At 36.7% G+C, this 20,707-nt stretch overlaps 1 protein-coding gene across 25 annotated transcripts in view; it reads left to right on the forward strand.

Annotated features, from left to right (window-relative positions):
* TENM3 (teneurin transmembrane protein 3) overlaps positions 1-20,707 on the forward strand; it is a 1,577,510-nt gene that overhangs the window by 1,494,745 nt on the left and 62,058 nt on the right. The window lies entirely within an intron of this gene.

The raw sequence follows: 20,707 nt of genomic DNA on the forward strand, positions 1-20,707 counted from the left end.
GCACAGAGCTGACTTGGCTTGCTGCATACTTGTTCCAGGTCAACGACTCAGGGGTTAATAAGGACAAATGGGTTGATTTACTAAAGACAAATTGGCTGTTCACTTTGCAAGTGAAATTTCCCCAGAACTTAATAAATGAGTTGAAGCTAACTTCCAATTTTTATCTTTTATTATTCTCGCACCCGTTTAGGTATTGTTTGCAAAGTGAAACTTCACCACATTTACTAAGCAAATTCCCTTGCAAAGTGAATAGTCTATTTGTCTTAGTAAATCAACCAAATGAGAAAATCAGAAAATGAGAATGTTTACAAGAAGGTCTAAAATGGCAGCCTATATATCAGCAAACATTTCCTTTAAAAATTGCATTCCCATCCTAAAGAGTTTTAAAGGAAAAATTGCATTTGCTTTTAGACATCTAGCATCCTTTTTTTGTTTATATATTTAAATTAGCAATTTAATTAAGAAAACAATGACAACAGAATTATAAAATTTTAACCTTAATCTAATAAATATACAAAACTCACATGTAACAGAATTCATTTAAATTTGTTTTTTTGATACTGCAAAGAGAGAGCTAAGCTTTTTTACATAATTTAATTGCATGCATATAGTTTTAACTTTGACCAAAACTGCCCTGTAAAAGATTACAAACAATTGGTTTGACATCACTTAGGCCTGTAATTGGCACCCATAAAAAGATTAAGGCTTTCTTACAGCGATAATAGCATTTCCAGTAATATATCGCCTCCACTCCTCAAAGACAGGGAAGGAGCGTTCTATCTTGCCGGTGGTAAAGGAGAATCTTATCACAATAGGGATTAAATAAAGATTGCATAAACACCTACATCTGGTTACCATAGAAACCATAACGGTTTCAAAAAAGATTTATACCATTCTAATGGGTGTATTACAATAGATGTCAGTCATCTAAACTTTGCTTTTATTCTCTTAAGTGCACATCCATCTTTTAAATGGTTCTTTATCTGCTGAAAGTTTGATGTCTCTTCTCCTTCAGGTAGTTTTACCTTCTGTTGGGTATTATAAACTACATTTTTCATGATTTCCTGTTTTATAAATTTGCGTTTGATATCGGGAACTATTCACAGCTGAGCTTTTCAGAAACACAGGTTAAAGCACCCTTGTGGTTATGATGCTGTTTCTGGCATTCTTCAGAAAATCTCTCTTGTTATACTCTGGGAAACATGCACCAAAGCGTCAGCATTGCTACAAGTTTGACAGTTCATTAATGTGAGCCAGCTTTGTTTAAAAAAATTGGGTGTGATATAATTTATATGTTAAAGGTATTCATTTGCCTATTTAGATTTTTGCAGCTGAAAAATATGTAAGGACAGTGACAGAGCAAGCTACTAACAGACTCCAGAGCATCCCCTAGGGCAGTGATGGGGAACCTTGACACCCCAGATGTTTTGGAACTACATATCCCATGATGCTCATGAACTCTGAAGTGTAGTTGAGCATCATGGGAAATGTAGTTCCAAAACATCTGGTGTGTGCCAAGGTTCGCCATCACTGCCCTAGGGAATGTGAGGTTTTATTTTGTTGATTAAATTGCAGGTCACGCTTCCAGTACCTTCTACCTTACAGATGCTGCCTGGCTATGTGGTTGACCTCTATGAGCATAATGTGAGGAGTGTTTGCACTATCCTCTTCCCTTGACCCTTAGTAACTGCATGAGATGTCGAAGCAAATATCCACTACCAGTTTTAATGTTTTTTTTTAATTATTCTTAAGAAATGAGTAGAAATACCACTCGCTGTTTAACTGGGAGAGGAAACTGAAATTCCCATTTCACATTTAGGCCACACTTATATTGCTTCTATTAGTAAGTTTGATCAGGTTCTATGAGCAGCACCACAGGTGCCCTGTCCCCAGAAACATGTAAAATACACATGTACTTACCCTGCTACTAGTAATGGATATCACCGGAGACATGGTTACATAGTTGTTGTAAGGGGCTATTTTGGACTAAATAACATGCTTAATTGGTTCTGCAGTGTAGGTATGTGGGACTTGTCATTTTTAATGGTAAAGAAGGTATGCTGTGAGGTTGATTTGCTAAAAGCTAATTGGCTTTTAGATTTGGAAGGAAGTTTTTTTTTTATTTTGCAATGGAATTTTCCCTATCCTACTGAATGAGCTGAAGCTCTGCTGACTTCTATAATTCAATCATTCTTTAAAGGGTAACTCCACTTTTGTGGGGAAAAAATCAGCAAACAAAGAAAAAACAATACTGCGTATACAATTTAGACACAAATCAGATTGTATTTGAATGTTTTTAAAATGACCTTTCCTTTTCAATCTGCATCTGTTGTAATTTTCTGAAAATGCAATGCAATATGGCTACATGGAGCTGTTCTGCACACAGAATGTGTGCTGACCACACCCCAGAAACATAATTTCCTGCTTGTGTGATTGGCTTACCAATTTTCCCAGAAGTCTGCCTAAGATACAAGTCAGATTTCAGGCATTCCCTGCAACCGTATTTGGTGAGATACTCCCAATAGGAACATGTCTAAAGGGATGCAGGCACAGCAGCTTTCCTCATTAGAGCCCTGCAGCTGCCACAGCTGATCAATAATTATAAAACCACTCCCATTAGACCCACTTAGCACAGAGGAACAAACAGTGATTTCTTCAGAACAACAAAAGGTAGGAATCTGCAACAACGTTTTGGTAAAATCCTTGTAATGTACAGAGATCACCCAGAGGGGAATGTTTTTTTCTCAACAAAAGTGGAGTAATGCTTTAAGAAGTTCAGCATAATTTTAATACTAATTTAATTTAATGTTTAATAATTTTAATTTTAATACTAAAATTTATAGGTAAAAATTACTGAGGTGGTTAATCCAGAAAACGATTGCCTTGTGATCAGGAAGAGAGTTCTTCCCCTACTGGAACAAAATGGATCATGCGTTAGTGTTTTTTTTTTGCCTTCCTCTGGTTCAACTGTGGGTATAAGATTGTGTATATTATGTAATCATGTGCAAGCTAAAAAAAAATTTTTTTTTCCTTGCACATAATTGGATATTCTTTGTGAACTAAAGTTTTACTACATTTAAAAAGCTAAGGGAAAATTTATTTTCCAGATTGATAATTCTCTTGCAACAGCCTTTGCCTTTATTAAATCAACAACTATAGACCTTGTGATGTTGGTACACAGCTGACAAATAAAGTTTTAATATTCTAAAATACATAGTGCAGGGCTGGCTGTGTAGCTTAATTGTTGTGTGATCAAATGTTAAAATATTATATCATGTTGGGGTACATGGGCCCTGGAAGCACCAGTACAATACAACAGTTTACTGCTTAAAGGAGTTGTAAAGGCAGAAGGTTTTATATCCTAATGCATTCTATGCATTAACATTAAAAACCTTCTGTATGCAGCAGCCCCCTAAACCTTACCCGAGGTCCTTCTCTGTCCAGCGATGTCCACGAGTGTCTCAGCCATCTGAGATTCTCTATACTGATTGGCTGAGACACAGCAGCGTTGCCATTGGCTACCACTGCTGTCAAACAAAGTCAGCTAGCCGATTAGGGGAGAGAGGGGGCAGGGCTGGGTCGGGGGTCCGTGTCTGAATGGACACAGGGAGTTGTGACTCGACTCAGGTAGCCCCCATAGCAAGCTGCTGGCTGTGGGGGCACTGAACAGCAGGGATGGGCCAGAGGCATAGAAGAGAGACCCCAGAAGAGGAGGATTGGGTTGCTCTGTGCAAAACCACTACAACAGAGCAGGTATAACATGTTTGTTATTTTTATAGGAGAAAAAAAAACAAGACTTTACAACCACTTTAAATCCTCAGAGCTGCCTAACACTTAAAACTGATTTTTAGCCAACATGTAAACACTATGTAATCCAGATGGACATTTATTTTTTCAAAAACGTCACCCCCATGTAACTTCTTTAAATTTTACTGGCTTTAATTTTATGTTCCAGAATTGGCCCTTGTCAAGCTGTTTAGATACAGTGGGGAGATTTAGGCATTGGAGTAGGGAAAGGATTCTGGAAATCATATTCCACCCACTCAGTATCTCCCACTACATAGTCTGTACAAGTGATGGGGCTGTGCCAGTAGCTGAACTATTTTACCTTCCAAGGGTGTCCACATGCAGTGGCCTCATGCTTCAAAATGTTACAAAACATTGGAATCCATAGGTTATGTACCTAACTGACTTTTAAAAATAGAAATATTACTTTATTAAGGCAGATACTGCTCAGCTTATGTTGAAGCTCAATATATTACATATGAGAATCCCACAGTTGGGGAAGGATATGGAACTTTTGGTCCCTTTATATGGAAGGGTTCGAAGCAGCAGGTTCCGTTTTAAAATATTATGACAAGTTCAGGTGGTAGGACAGCTTGAAGAAGTAAAATTATAAAATCTTTAGAGAGTTATGGCAAATGGTACAATACAGACTCCAGGAATTATATTTTTGCTATTTAAAAGCACAAAAGATTTTCTCCTAAAATTTTTTTTATCAAGTAGGAGGTACTAGTAATAAATATCCACATGTTAACAGGAACTTTAGATGTGGTGAACTGGCTCTTTTTTTTATAAAGGGTTGTGTACTTTATTAAAGCCAAGAAACCCTGATCTAAGAAAACCTTTTGATAATAAAACTGTCTCACTTGTTTGTTTAGTCAACTCCTTCCCCGTATGGACAGTATAGTAACAACTGCTCAGATATGATTAAAAAATATGATGTTAGAACTTCAGGCACACACACAGACATTGCAAATGTTCTGTTATTAAACTAGATCATTTCCCAGTCAGCGCCGGTAAAAAGCAAAAACACAATACCTGTTAAAGTCATAATCATCTTTCGCAGTGAATATGACACAATTGAAATATTGCATTAACTTCAGCATTCATATATTTCCTTTGTTCAGAAACAATATTTAATTATTTCCTTTTATCTGGCATAATAAAAGAAGTGTGTATTTTGGTTGCACTGACAGTGATAAATGATCGGGAGAAGATTTCAACAAAATCCTACTTCTGAAATAAATCTACAAGAATAATATACGGATTCATCTCAAATGATAGTGTTACTTACACTCTATTTTCAAGTGTACCTGTTCCACTCATTTTACAGATTGTAGCACTATTCAGTTGGCACTAGAGAAATCAGGGCTGCATGGAGTAGTTTGCACCCTATAACCTAGCAACTTAGCTAGTACCTATGAAATTATTAAATCACATTTATTAAAACATGGTCTTGCTCTCAAAATTGTTGCTGCTATTGTGCGAGCATGAGAAATATAAGATAGTACAGGCGGTCCCTGGGTTACAAACAAGATCGGGACTGTAGGTTTATTCATAAGTGGAATTTGTAAGTCGGAACAGGTACATTTTTTAAGTGTAGCTCCAGCCAAAAGAATAATTTTTAAGCTTTTTTAATAGCATAGGGAAGGGTTAACAACCCTGTAACATTTGTTTTGCTGTCTCTACTCCTGTTCAGAAGATTTCACCTCACTTTCTGTCCCTATAACAACTAGATTTTTAATATGTTAGGTTTTTGTGGAAACAAGGATTGGTGATAACGCTTCAGTGGAGACACCTTTTTCCCATGAGAACTCTTACAGGAGTGAATTTCTCTTCCTATGGGGAGATTTCTCCTCACTTCCTGTTGTCTCCCTCAATTTGTAAGTAGGAGTTGTTTGTAAGTCGGATGTTTGTAACCCAGGGACCGCCTATACCCTTCTCTCCTAAAGTAAATGTTAAGGCAAAAAAAGCAGTAAATTTGGGCAATACAGAGACCCTGAAAAGACCTTTAAAGACCCTTCAAGTATAAAAAAAAAAGCCTGCTGTTCTGCCAGAAACTCAATCCGTACCTAATTTCTGGCTGTGGGCTGAAAACAAAAGCCTTTTCTGGACTGAAATCACAAACAATGGTGGCAGCCCTTACCATATGTCTTCTGCTAAATCACTTAACCACTCTCCTTTCCTCATCTCCATACTATAGAGACTAATTGTTTTGTAGTCCAAGATAAGAATTGTGAGCAAGGATAATACAGCTTATGACATCACAGAAAGTATGCACAAGGGTCACTAGGTATTTATTTCTGCACTTATGAACCATACGAAAATGCTTTCAAGATTTTGACAGAACAGAAGGGAGCAACTAAAGGATATTAAATTAGTAGTAAAGCCTAGTTCTAGTCTTAAAATTGTTCCCTCCCCCTGCTGCATCACGTGACTGAACCGGATTAAAAATAGCAAGTACAGAGATCTTTTTCATACAGGATGTGCAGGATAGGGAGGAAGGGAATGTTTAGAGAATAGATAGAGTAAGGCTTTTCTTCCACTTTAATTGTTGGGGTTTGATTATACTTTAAATATATGTTTTGGTAGGGTGGCCCTCCTTCCATAGGCATACCTATATAGGTTTGGTTTGGTTGTGATTGGATCTGGTAGGGAAAAATATAAGGATTTTTTAATTGGAATAAAAGAATATGTGGATGTTAACAATAATGATTCATGGTTTATTTAATAATGTTGTTTAATGATGTGATGTGTTAATTACAGTAACACATTGCAACCTGATTCTGATTCAGTGGGATGTCACCTTTTGCAAGTATCCTGAAGTCAGAGCAGTAAAAGATGTTTGCTGATTGGTTGCTCTGAAATTATTGCTTTTGCACATTATTTTTATGCTTATATAAAAAAAAGCTTAATAGTCACCAACAGTGGCTTATTACTGGAGTCAGAAGTTGCTTTTCACTTATACAAATCTCTGTGAACTGAGTGAGAGCCTTGCTAGAGGTGACAATAAGTGACACCATTTCTTATCATTTACGGCCAGTTAAACAAATTGAGGTAGTGTGGTGGTTGAATTATCAGCTGTGTTATCTATTGCTATTTAATTGTTATATGACACTGACAAGCTATGCAAGAGTTCACAGTAAAATTTACTCACAAAATCAATAAAGGAATACAAAGTTGTTACAGATACTGCAATTTAAAGGCTGGAATGAGATGTTAAAAAAAAAAGCTTGATGTCTGGATAGCAATGGAATATTTGGCTATATAAATTAAACATACAAGGGAGTACAATAAACTTCAGTGCCTGCTTGCTATTTCTTATGGCTCACATGATATGTTTATTAAGGGGGGCCCCAGAGGAGAAGATACTGAATTCTGAATGTATTCCTTTACGGTAGAATGTTAGAGCACTGCTAACTTTTATGCTGTTACCTGTATGCTCTAGTATTTTAAGAAATCATTATTCTGTATTATAGAGCCTCTTTGTTTTAAATATTTGGTTTTTGCTCTACTTTTGCAGCTGTGAAATCTTAAAGTGAAACCCACGGACAAACCTTTCTTTAAATTTGGTCTTCATTGGAATGGAACAAACTTAGAGCCTCTGTCAAGTTTATTTTGCTGTCTGTTTCTTTGTAAGGGATGTTTCCCATACCACTGAATACAAAATACAAAGAGAAACATGGCAAAAATAATCTGACAGAGGTTCAAATAAATGCCCACTCTACTTTTTTTGTCTGTATTAAAGGAATAGCCCCTTAATTTGTATTCAAACTGCACTCATACATTACACTGTATACAAGTAAAAGCTGTGTACTTCATTAGCCATAAAGGCTCTGAATATGGACTGTTAGTGCCTGCATCCCGGGTTCTATTTCTCGTAAAAAAAAAAAAATATGTGGGCCAGTGCCTACGGCACCATGGTAAAGTGGGGCAGCACAGTGCCAAACCTTAAAATATACAAATTGTGGTAATCGTGTTTCCCTCTACTAACCATTTATCTCAGAGTTCATGAAACTATCTCTGTTTTTTCAGGTTTGTTGATCTGCAGATAGCAATGCTCCCAGTGGTGCATTCTAGTTTGTTTTTACTAATATATGTTCATGTGTAGAAGTATACTCAAATATATATCGTCCCTTGGAACATATACAATGGTATAAGTAGCGCAGGTATAATTGAGGAGAAATGACGTAGTTAAAACCAGTCACATCTTATTATAGTCCTTAAACGTCCATCAGTGGCAAAATTTCAAAACAAGGGGTTAATTCCTCCAGCAATAGTCCAATCCACCAAGTGAGAAACACCACCAAGTGTTGGGGTCTTAAAGTAGCTGTGGTATTGTCTGTTTAAGACTTGTTTTGAGGTCACTTGTGCGCAGGGGATATATTTGTATCACCAGTAGAGGGCAGATTTGTGCTACACATATATATTTTTTCTAATATATGTTCATGTTGCAAGGACCAGAGTAGAACAAAGCACATTATTTCCTGTCATGGCCGTAAACTGCCCAACTCCAGTAGTACCAGTCAGTGGTGAAGCTACTGCAATATTGGCAACAAATAGGCCCATAAATGAAGAACGTTTCCACCATTTACCCCCCTCCCCAACTCTGTTTGGTGTGATCTTGAAAACATGCAAGAATCCTGTTTTAAATGCATATTAAAAAAATTATATTAAAGTATATGCAAAGTTTATGGATAATATTTTATTAAAAATATAGTTGTCCACTGTCCTCTAGTTTTCCTTTACAAACATTTTGGGGGAAAAAATGTCTATTAAGTTTACCAAAATCAATTAATAAAATAAATGTAAAACTTGCATTCTCTAGCCTTTATAAATCTACAGTTGACATAACATTTTTGGATCATGGCAAAAAGCACCTTAATGAAATCCATGCACACATTAAGAGGACAAATGGGGCCCGTAGACTAAATTCAAACCTAAGCACAACAAGACTATTAATAAGCTCTAAAGGATGAAAAACCAAGAGATTATTAATGGATTAAATATTTCTCTGTCTTTATGGGATCATTTGGTATTGGTCATTTAAAAATAGAACATTTTCTGGCATAAATATCTTTAGGCACACTTCTTCAAAACCAGCCATGGTCTATGAAAATTAAAAGCCACTGACAGTTATGCTGGGATAATATTGGGTAAGTTTTCCTTTTAAGAAAACTATACATTTGTGATATTATAAGATCTTCTTTCCTATGAGCTTGAGCTCTAAGCTAGGCACAGGATTTAATTATTTGAGTTTTGTAATTTTTTTTGTCTTTGAAAAACAAGACAAAGCATCTTGATTTAGACTAATAATAGATGGACTTCCACTTTCCAATGATTATTCTCGTATTAATTTAATGCTAAAAAATGTGCTTGTTTTGCTAATTGTTTTAAATAAAGCCCCATGTTGTTTTTGCCTATTAATGAACAATTTTAATAAGCATTTGCGGCATGCCGGCTCCTGGCGGGGAACTGAGTGCCTGTGTAAAGATTTTTTAATAATAATGTTGCACTTAAGTATCCCAGTAAACGAGGGAATATCAAAGCACTTTGCATCTTTATGCAGTTTCATATAGCATGATTAGTAACCAGATATAATTGGTAATTTTTATGTCCATTAGAGGCACCGAACTTTAAACCTGCTGCGCCAGGCTTTGAACCTTTGACCTTTTTTGTTTTGCTGAGGTTTTAAGGGCGGCCATTTTAAGCTGTTAAGCTAGCGTTGCTTAGTCAACAAAGTAAAAGCTGATTTTTTTTTTTCTTTCTACCAATATTTAGTCTGTTGTGAGTGGCTTTTAAAGTACAAATTTATCTATCATAAAAATATTAATATGAATCCCAAAATGCAACATTTAATTAACAAAGATGCTTTTAGATTCTTTGGTAAATAGTGACTCACGCCTTTGTAAAGCTGTGGTCTGAAAGCTGGATGCACATTTTTTAAAGCAGTTGTACCAAATTATCGGCTTGTGTTTTCTGTTTTTCTTTGAATGACACTTGCAGAAACCTCTAGGCACATTCTTAGATGTAGAGGAAAAGGCTGGACATCTTTTACATTAAAAATGTAATTTAGAAGGAGACCATATTATTTATGTCATGAATGTTATGCTTTTTTTCTTGGAGCACAACTTAATTCTTTATTGTAGCGCAAATGTAAAAGTTGAAGACCTCAGGTGAAGAGAAACCTTCGCCAATTTTTTTTTTATTCTGTTATATAGTGTAGCACAGGATAGGGGAAGTTGTTTAATAAATTGTAACCTTCTGTTGAATACTTCAAATATTTGTAAACCTAATCACAAGATATTTTTTCATTTTAAAGCTTTACAATATCAGTGTAATTTCAGAAGTAATTTTAATACTATAAAATCTTCAACTTTTATTAAAAGAGTATCTCTATGATCCTGCCATGAAGGTCTCTTTTCAGGTACCTACTGTCTGTCCCTGTCACCCAACTGTGCTCTTGTGTTGTCACTCTGTCACTCAGCCTTCCAATGGAGACTACAAGCACCAATTTAAATACATGTGACACTGGCATGATCCGTTGTGGAGACATGCCCTGAGAAATGCCATAAGGTCATTGGGGGATCACATGTAGACAGGAAATTGTTGAAAAGAGGCTTTAAAAGATCAGCAGCACAAATGCAAAAAGGATGAAAAACAAACAAACACATATTTGTATTTTTTAAAAAGTGCATTTTTTCATATACATATTGCTTTAGCAAACAAAATGTCATTCATTTAGAGTTTGCATGTACTTAACTATGAAAAGAGCTGTCACACACTTGTACAGAATCAACACTACAGGCCTCAACACCTTCACTTCTCTGACAATGGCTGCAGGCTTCCAATGGTTGCCGGCCATGACATAAAGTCCACTTCCATTGTCCATTCAACACCTTGCATTTGTTTATTAAAGTACTCTAAGGCTCCATTCACACCTGGGCGTTTTTGAGTGTTTTTCAGCTCCAAAAACGCTAAAAAAAAACGTTCCAAAACGCCCAACAAGTAAAACCCCATTCATTTAAATGGCCCCTGTTCACATCTGAGCGTTTTGCAAAACGCCTGTAGCTGAAAAAAGTACATGAGCTTCTTTTTGGGCTGATTACCAGCGTTTTTGATAGATGTCAATGCCTGCCTCCAAAAATCCCTGAAAATAACACCTGAAAATCGCGGTAAAAAACGCGGTAAAACGCTACGCTCAAGTGTGAATGCAGCCTAAGCACAAGCCAATCTACCTGTCCTACAGCCCTTAAGCATTTTTACTCCATCTGAAGCTTATTCAAAGAGACTCTATGAAAAAGCTCTGGATGGAATGAAACACAATAGAGTAGTGGGACAGGTGGATCAGCGTGTGTTTAGAGTTATTTAATAAACACATGCAAGGTTTCTATTGAAGAGTTGCTTTCCTTTTTCCTTACTTGGAAGTGGCCTTTGCCAAACTCCTTGTAAAGAAGATTGTGGCTTTTGTCCTGTCTACCTTTGGTTCAATATAATCTATATACAGTAATTACATAATATGTTTGACTTGGTGATATCAACATGTAGTGCTACAATAAGGAAGTGTGATACCTTGATTCCTCTTTACCCCTACATAGACACTACTACACACACATCTCTGAGTCAGTAGATATATTTTAAAAAAGTAGGAATTCCCTTAAAATCTTTGAATACTTATCTGCATGCCAAGCGTGGCACTGCCTGTGATTTCAGATTTTTCCATCCAGGTGGATATACTGTAAATAATCTTAGTATTCGCACCAACCTTCAAATCATTCTCTTTTCACCGTGCTCATCCAGCATCTCCAACATAAGCCACACACTCTTGATTGATTGTGATTGGTCAAATGCTTCTCAGTGTCATGGTTCATCTCTTTGTATTTGAAATATAGTGGAATTGGCAGAGAATTTTCCTGCAGACACTTTTCATGAGTGGTTTGTGTGACAGTCTCTATACGCTGCATTTCAGATTTTAGCTTGGCTGTGCTAAGCTATAGCAGTAATGGTAGATGTTTGTTTTTTAATTTTAAATGAAAGGGCTACTTTAATGGGATCTTGACAGATAAACATGTAACAGAACGTGGCTGCTCTCCTGAATTAGTTACAACTTTCACAGTATGCAACAGCAAGCTGCTATCCATACCAATTACTTTTTCAATGCATTTCTTGCCTAAGGCTTGCCGTGCATTATGGGACTGGTAGAAAAGACATCTGTATTTATCAACAAGAACAGTCAGCTAAACCTGCCTATATACATTGTAATTATTTGCAAGTATGATTAATTATAGCCATGGATGTACTACAACATAAATCCTTGCTATTGTATCTGGCAATCAGATATTTGAATGGATGCTTCATGGTGTTTAAAAATCAAATTACAGCGTATCAGCCAAATCCCAAGTTTATTGAATTTAAGTGTAATAAATACCCCTCCAGATTAAAAAAAAAAACATTGGGGAAGTTAAACCACCATTGCTGGGCAGCTTAGGGCAATTAAATCTGTTTGAGCCAAGTACTTAGAAATCAACAACATAAAGCACAAAATAGTTTACATAGCCTTCTACAATTTTACTAAAGTATATATAAAAGTAACAATAAAAGATCACAGCCTTATTCCATAATGGATTAAATTCATTATTTTTCTCAACAGTCTACAAACAATACACCATAATGACAATGTAAAATAAGTTTTTTTGAAATCTTTGCAAATTTATTAAAATTAAAAAACTAAAAAAATCACATGTACATAAGTATTCACAGCCTTGGCCATGACACTCAAAATTGAGCCCAGGTGCATCCTGATTCCACTGATCATCTTTGAGATGTTTTTACAACTTGATTGGAGTCCCCCTGTGGTAAACTCAGTTGATTGAACATTATTTGGAAAGGCACACACCTGTCTATATAAGGTCCCACAGTTAACAGGGCTTTTCAGAGATAAAATCAAGCCATGAAGTCCAAAGAATTGTTTGTAGACCTCCGGGGGAGGATTATATAGAGGCACAGATCTGGGGAAGGGTACAGAAAAAAATTTGAAGCATTGAAGTTTCCAATGAGCACAGTGGCCTCCATCACCCTTAAATGGGAGAAGTTTGGAACCACCAGGACTCTTTCTAGAGTGGGCCGCCCGGCCAAACTAAGTGTTCAGAGGAGAAAGGCCTGAGTCAGGGAGATGACCAAGAAAGCAATGGTCACTCTGACAGAGCTGCAATGTTTTTCTCTGGAGAGAGGAGAACATTCCAGAAGAACAACCATCTCTGCAGCACTCCACCAATCAGGCCTGTATGATAGAGTGGCCAGGCGGAAGCCACTTCTCAGTAAAAGGCACATGCCAGCTCATCTGGAGTCTGCCACCTGAAGGATTCTTAGACCACGCGAAACAAGATTTTCTGATCTGATAAAACAAAGATTGAACCTTTTGGCCTTAATGGCAAGTGACATGTCTGGAGAAAGCCAGGCACCGCTCATCACCTGGCCCATACATCCTTACAGTGAAGCATGGCGGTGGCAGCATCATGCTGTGGGGATGTTTTTCAGCGGCAGGAACTGGGAGACTATTCAGGATAGAGGGAAAGATAAATGCAGCAATGTACAGAGACATCCTTGACGAAAACCTGCTCCAGAGCGCTTTGAACCTCAGACTAGGGTTGAAGGTTCATCTTCCAACAGGACAATGACCCTAAGCACACAGCCAAGATAACAAAGGAGTAGCTACAGGACAACTCTGTGAATGTCCTTGAGTGGCCCAGCCAAAGCCCAGACTTAAAATGATTGAATATCTCTGGAGAGATCTGATAATGGCTGTATATCGATGCTCCCCATCCAACCTGATGGAGCTTGAGAGGTCCCGCAAAGTAGAATGAGAGAAACTACCCAAAAATAGGTGTGCCATGCTTGTAGCATCATAATCCAAAAGACTTGAGGCTGTAACTGGTGCCAAAGGTGCTTCAACAAAGTATTGGGCAAAGGCTGTGAATACTTATGTACATGGGATTTTGTTTCCTTTTTATTTGTAATAAATTTGCAAAGATTTCAAACAAACTTCTTTCACATTGTCATTATAAGGTATTGTTTGTAGAATTTTGAGGAAAATAATAAATTTAATCCATTTTGGAATAAAGCTGTAACATTACAAAATGTGGAAAAAGTGAAGCGCTGTGAATACTTTCTGGATTCACTGTAAGTATAACATGTTCGGTATTTTTGTAGAAAAAGAAAAAGACATTACAATCACTTGAAGGATGTGCAGTTAGGGGTTGCTAAAATGTGGCTCAATTATGTGTTCTTAAAACCCCTCATCCGCAAGTCTAAATGAGCCCTAACTCTAGCTAACACGTTTTAGGCAGGTAAAGAAACATTTTTTTTTTCCTTTTGGGATAAAGATTTTACCTATGTGAATACAAGCTAATCATTGTAGGCAGCCCTGTAGGTAACAAATTGTTTATCTCAAAACTCTTACGCCCACTTTTTCATTTTTTGAATTTGCCTTTCTTACCACTATTAGGCCTCATGCACACTGCAGTGAAAAATTGCCTGTTTTACAGAGGTTTTTTTTTTTTTTCTTCTCTGCCTCCAAATGCCCCCCTATGTTAGTCTATAGTATGTGTCCATGTACACATAGGCGTTTACACACTCTGTATGTAATAATATGCTGGCCATATTCTAATATTCTGTCAATTAGGATGCATTAACGCCAAATGTGCAAAAACGCATGTAAAAATGCAGCTTTTACTGCATTTTTGTAGGTGCTTTTCTCTTAGGCGTTCTTTAGATTACAGTGTACATGGAACCTAATCTCTTTCAATGTTGACTGCTCTTATGCTGCTATCCATCATAGGCTTATACTCTATAGAGTAGTTTCTTGAGCATAACTAGCATGTACATGCTTAACCCCTTAAAGCCCCCGCCTACCGGCCCTATAAGAAGTTTTTGATGCCAGGAGGCGGGGCGGGGTTTCTGATCATGTGACCGCCGTGATTTGCTGTCATGATTGGAAAGCTCCCGATCGCAATTAGAGATTTGGGAGCTTTGTTAGCTGCCAGTAACTGTGCCACTCTTGGCACAGCTCTGTTTACATCTGGTACACATATATGCGATCGCTCAGCATTAAGACCTACCGGCAAAGAGGCCGCATATATGTGTACTTCTTTTGCAAAGAGGTTAAAAACAACTCTACTTAGAAGCATCAGGATCTCTGTTTACTCAGTGCTAGTCAAATGAATGAGGAATGTTTCAAAGGCAAATAATGAACTCCTGGAGCCTGCTTAGATTGTTTAAATTCTGTTTTAAAAAATGAAAGCATATTAATATTCCACAGCTTTAAAGCACTATTGCTTCATGTAGTGTAGGACAGTTTTGTTACAGCCACTGGTGTTTAGTCTGGAGCTCTTCATAAAGCAACCAGCTTTATGAAGAAGAACAAGGTCATCACTTTACCCTCCTTAAACTGGAATGGTTTTTATTGGGTTTGGTTCTACTTAAAAGAATGTTTTTATAAGTATCTCATAGAATCTGAATTTTCACTTAAAGCTTGTTCTTTATCACCCAACATATGCTCTTAGCTTGCACTCCATTTTTCATTCTATCTTTCCTTGCTAATAGCGGGATTATTGCTTCCTGCTTTTGGTATCAGGAACGTGTTAAGTTATTATAAATGTATTTATTTTTTACTAAATCACATGTACTGCGTGAGCAGATGTTTAAAGTTCGCCGAGAGATGCAGATTTATTTTCGTTTCATATTTGTAAACTCATCAGAAATAGAACTAATTGTTCCGGTGTCCTTAGCACAACTTCAACTTTTATTTATTGTATAGAATGTACAGTAAACTTAACATCTTATCTTTCTACTTTATTGCTATATGTCTTTTTATGGCACCTTCTTGTGTTATTATTATACAGTGCAAATTATGAAATGGTTAGAAAACTACAGTCAATTAGTTTAAATGAATTCAACCATTGCATTTCTTTTGTATGGTGTTCCCCAGCAGGATCTGAATGCTGCATATTGACCTCTTTTTCATTTTTTTTTTTTTAAAACAAAAGGTATTCACATTCACCAGCTAAAGGATTATGTTGTCTCCTCCAAATATTGAATAAAACCATATGAGGAATTGTGAGTTTAGCTTTCAATTTTTAATAGCAGTGAAACCATAAAATTCCATCTCTGGGCTTTATTTAAGACTTTAAAACAAAGTCCTGGATCCTTTGGCAGTATGCTTAAAACTTGTAACTGAGAAATACTTTTCCTTCTTTCATTACTCTGAACCTGAAAAATATAAGTAGGATGTCATTCGAAAAAGTATATTTGTAGCAGCAGGCCTTGGCCACTGAAATCACAGTACTGATGATCATCCATCAGATGTCTCTATCAGGAGACGATACAGTGTACATAAGCTCAACATTTTTTTCTTTTTGTTTAGGATAGGGAGGGATTCAAACTTTTGTCCCATTGGGGAGAATGCCCTACTTTCCACTTTCTGTGCTGGAAGGAGGAAAAAAGAGGAAACCTCTTTAAAGTTAATGGAATTTCCATTTTACAGATTATTCTATTCACTGAATATGTATCCTCATTGGTGGATTTTTCCTCCCATCTGGTGCTAATAACAAATCAAAGTATTTGGATTTGAAACTCCAGTTTTTTGGGGTGAATCACCTAAGCAGGGGACACAGACAGCAATATAAATGTGACTAGGATATAACTATTCTCTTCCCCAACCCACTAAACAAAAACATGTTTGAACTTTATTATTTACTAGAGCAGGGATTCCCAAACTACGGCCCTCCAGTTTTTCAGGAACTACAATTCCCATCATGCCTAGTCATGTATGTGAATGTCAGAGTTTTACAATGCCTCATGGGATGTGTAGTTCTGCAACAGCTGGAGGGCCGTAGTTTGGGAATCCCTGTACTAGAGGGTATTAGGCTTTTTATGCAATAATGTAGAGAATACTTTCACAATCTGTGCTTTCAATTCACATATAGGTAAAGTCATAATTTGATTGAAGGGGTTTGCTACTACCTAACGTTTTGCAGTACATCTTTTTTTTTATGTGTAGCTTTTGGATAGAGTGTGGAAGGATTAGACCCTCTGTTAGGTCTTTATTGTCTGAGTCCCTGTTAGGAAGATTCACTCTCTTTTGGTTCATGACCTTTGTCACTGGGATTGAAAGTGAGGGAAGATCTAAATGTTCAACTTGTCATCAGTACAGCAATAGAGGAATATAGAAAAATCTATGAGTGGGGACATTTTTCTGATGACAATGATCTAAAAGGAATTTCACTCTTTAGAGAGATTTATTTACGCTTTGTTTTGCCTCTACAGGGCAGTAAATAAAGGGTTATCTCCGTATCCTACTCCAGCCCTTTTCAACCAGAGTGCCTTCAGTTTTCTTCAGGGGTGCCTTGGTAAAATGCTTAAAAATTGGCAAAAAAAATTGTATACAAGGAAGAGTAGGGGATCAAGCTAGGTTTTGCACAGCATCTTTGTTTGCCCCTCCCTGCCCTTCTCTGTCATCACTGGGGTCACATTAGCTGAGTGAGGGAGAGAAGCTGAGGCAGAAGAGAAACATTAGAATACTAGTCATTACCCGTGTTTAAAGGACTATTTACATTGCAATCAGAAATCTTTTCTAGCATTGGATGTCCTGTGTCTGTGCATGTTGTTGCATTATGTAAAACTATCAACTCATTTTTTTACATTTTAGAATGAGATGCCTCGAGATTGTGCATAATTTTAAATGCCTTGACTGTAAAAAAGTTAAGGAACACAGTCCTACTCTATCCAAAATGAAAAGAGGAAAAAAAAATATTCTTATATATCACTTTTTGTGCTTCAGATTTTGGTGTTCTGAGCAGAACATTTAATAATTCACAACCTAATAATTCCTTCATCGAAGTACTTCCCAGACAACAAATCCAATTTAGCTCATTTGGTATCTTTTTTATTATGTTTTGCTCCTTTTAAAAATAACACTTACATACTGCATTTGCATTATGCACATCAATTCCTTACATTCATAAACTTTTTTTTTTTAATTTTAACTTTCTAGTAGCTGCCTCCCTGGGTATTTGTCCTAGTTGCCATCCCAGCGCATACAGACAAGCTTTGTGGTTTACAAAAGTATAGGCATAAACATAATAAAATGTTCTATTTACACTCATTTAGACATAACTGTGTACTGCCCTATTACTTGCTAGAGAAAACCATTTTGTTGACTTTGTTAATAAATGTGTTAAAACAGTAGCATCAGTCACCCAAATGAGCATAATTTAAAGATAACGAAGCATAACTTATTTTAGGAAGAGTAATTATCCCTTTTGAATGGCATAGTGTATTTGTTAATGCAGAGCCTGATGGTAACACTTTGTACCTTATAGCAGAGACTACAGGCTGTTCTGTCTGCTTCTTCCTCACTTGATTTTTTTTGCACTTTTTGACTTCTTCACTTTCAATCAGATTTTAATTGTCAGTGTTTTTTTTTCTTTCAACTTCCATTATGCAAATATAAAACAGAGACCACCATACTGACACAAGGGTTATTATGCCCACAGCTGGCACCTGAAGAAAACAGCATGATTACATTTGCCCAAGACTTCATATAGAGTCCTGTGCAAGCTGTGCCTAGATAGTGTCCTGATTGGTTTGACCAATCATAGCTATCCTTTAAAAAAAAAAAAAGAATTGCTACAGTATGTGCTGATTATTCGCAACTAATGGCATGTGTGGCTGGGGCAGCATGAATAAAGATGCGTGTTTTAATGAAAATTGCACACCGGGAATAAATGCAAAGCAGAAGAAAGAACAACGTTAAATTGCTCATACAAAATTACTCACTTGAATGTGTGTTCTAGCAAATTAGTGACACTGATGTTTACTAAAAGGGCAATTTGAGAGCTGTCTATCTGTTCCCTATGCAGGTTGTCTGCACCCAGTGTTCACGCAGCTCCCTGGTACAATGAATGAAAGCTTGCTCTGCTCCCAGGAATAGCTCTAAGATGTAAATGAAACATATCATTTTGTTTTAATACCCTTTAATATCTGGGAGCTAGTAAAAATCACAGGTATATGCTGGTGCTAATTAAGAAAAGGAATAAAATTGCCACCTTACAATTAGTGTAGTAAAAGCCGTGAAAGTGTGAAATTATATACTCATTCTTTCTTATAATTGAAATGTTTCAGTGTTTCTAGTCAAGCGTACATGTAACAGATACAGGAGTTTTAATTTAATTGTTACCAAGAATCTATAACAGACTGTAGATCTTTCTGTCGATTTAGCGATCTCTCGAGTAATTAAAATAGCTTTTGTGACCAGATCAGATGGCCTTTAAATGGAATGTTTGTAATAAAGCCTCCACTGTCAATTATAAGGATATGATAATTCAATTAAGATTTCAATGGCCATATAAAGGTACAGGGCTGGCATTATCATAAAAAAAAACAACAAAAAAAAACCAAAACTATAAACCAACTATATATTCTACCAAGCTGCACAATACATGTACTTTGTAGAGTCTCTGGACTGAACAGCCCCTGTATTCCCCGGATATACTAAAATGAATGAAACAATAAAACAAGAAAATAATCTAAGGCTCCTTTCACACGGTCCGTTTTAGTTTTTTTCTCCGTTCAGTCACTTTTTTTTTTTAAATGGACACGGATGCACTTTTGTAGGGTCCATTATGTATGTCGGTTTTTCATACATCCGTTTGCGGATGAAAAACGAACATAATGTATGTCTATGGGATTGCGGACGTTAGCAGATGACATCCACTGACATCCGATTTTGCGTCCGTTCCATTTTTTAAATGGAAGAAAAATAGGGTTCTCTTCCATCTCAAAAAACAGAACTGAACGGAATGGACGCAAAATGGATGTCAGCGGATGGTCCTCTGCTAACGTCCGCAATCCCATAGACATACATTATGTTAGTTTTTCATCCGCAAATGGATGGGAGGAAAAACGGACATACGGAACACCCATGTGAAAGATAGTATATTTATGGGTTGGTGTTTTCCCTTCCAATGGTGCATGTGCCTTGTGGTAAATATGGCCCGGATTAGAAATCATCTTAAGGGCTCATACACACTGCAGCTCAAATAAGCTGCTTCTACAGGTATTTGAGCTTTTTTAAGCTCTCATTTTTCTCTGCCTGGAAACTCCCCTCCATGTCAACCAATGTGTTCATGAACACTATAGGCATTTACAGGTATATGGACTTACAGGTAGAAAAAAAACCCTCACCAAACTTATGTTTTTGGGAAGAGCTTTCAAGCAGAAAAGACGCATAAGTGTGCAAAAGCGCTCAAAAACATGCATAAGCGTGCAAAAATGCACAAAAACTTTTTTTATGAGTGTTCCAGCTTCTTTTTTATTCATATACCATAGTAAAGAAAATACTTTACTTTATTTTCATTGGAAGCCTTGGGAGGTACAGGAAGTTCCCAGTGCTTTGGAAATGCTGTGGAAATCCCACTGGAAATGCTGTGGTCAATTGTTCTACTTTTTTTTTCTGGCCAAATTTTCTGGCCAAATGTTGTTTCTTACCTTGGCCACAAGAATTGGCCAAAGGAAGAAACAACAGTTGGCCACAAAAACTGGCCAAGGTAACATCAATTGCTGTGGCGAATTTTGTGGGAAGAATAATAAACTACATTTTTAGAATAAGAAAAACAAATATATTTATATACACTTTATACTAAAAAAAAAAAAATCCATAATTAATAATGTGGTCATCAAAGGTCCGCAATGGACATCCTTGTGAAATTTAAAACATTTTCAGGATATTTTCTCAGCTCACCATATATGTTTCCAAAATATCTAGAAGAAATTTGGTTTGAAAGTAAAGGACGTGTCCAGTAGTGATGATGATGAATTGGCCTGAGTTGCAGCTGCACACTCATTAATAGCAGCATCCACAACTTAG

This window comes from Pelophylax lessonae, assembly GCF_965119305.1.
Source record: "Pelophylax lessonae genome assembly, chromosome: 1".
NCBI lineage: Eukaryota > Metazoa > Chordata > Amphibia > Anura > Ranidae > Pelophylax > Pelophylax lessonae.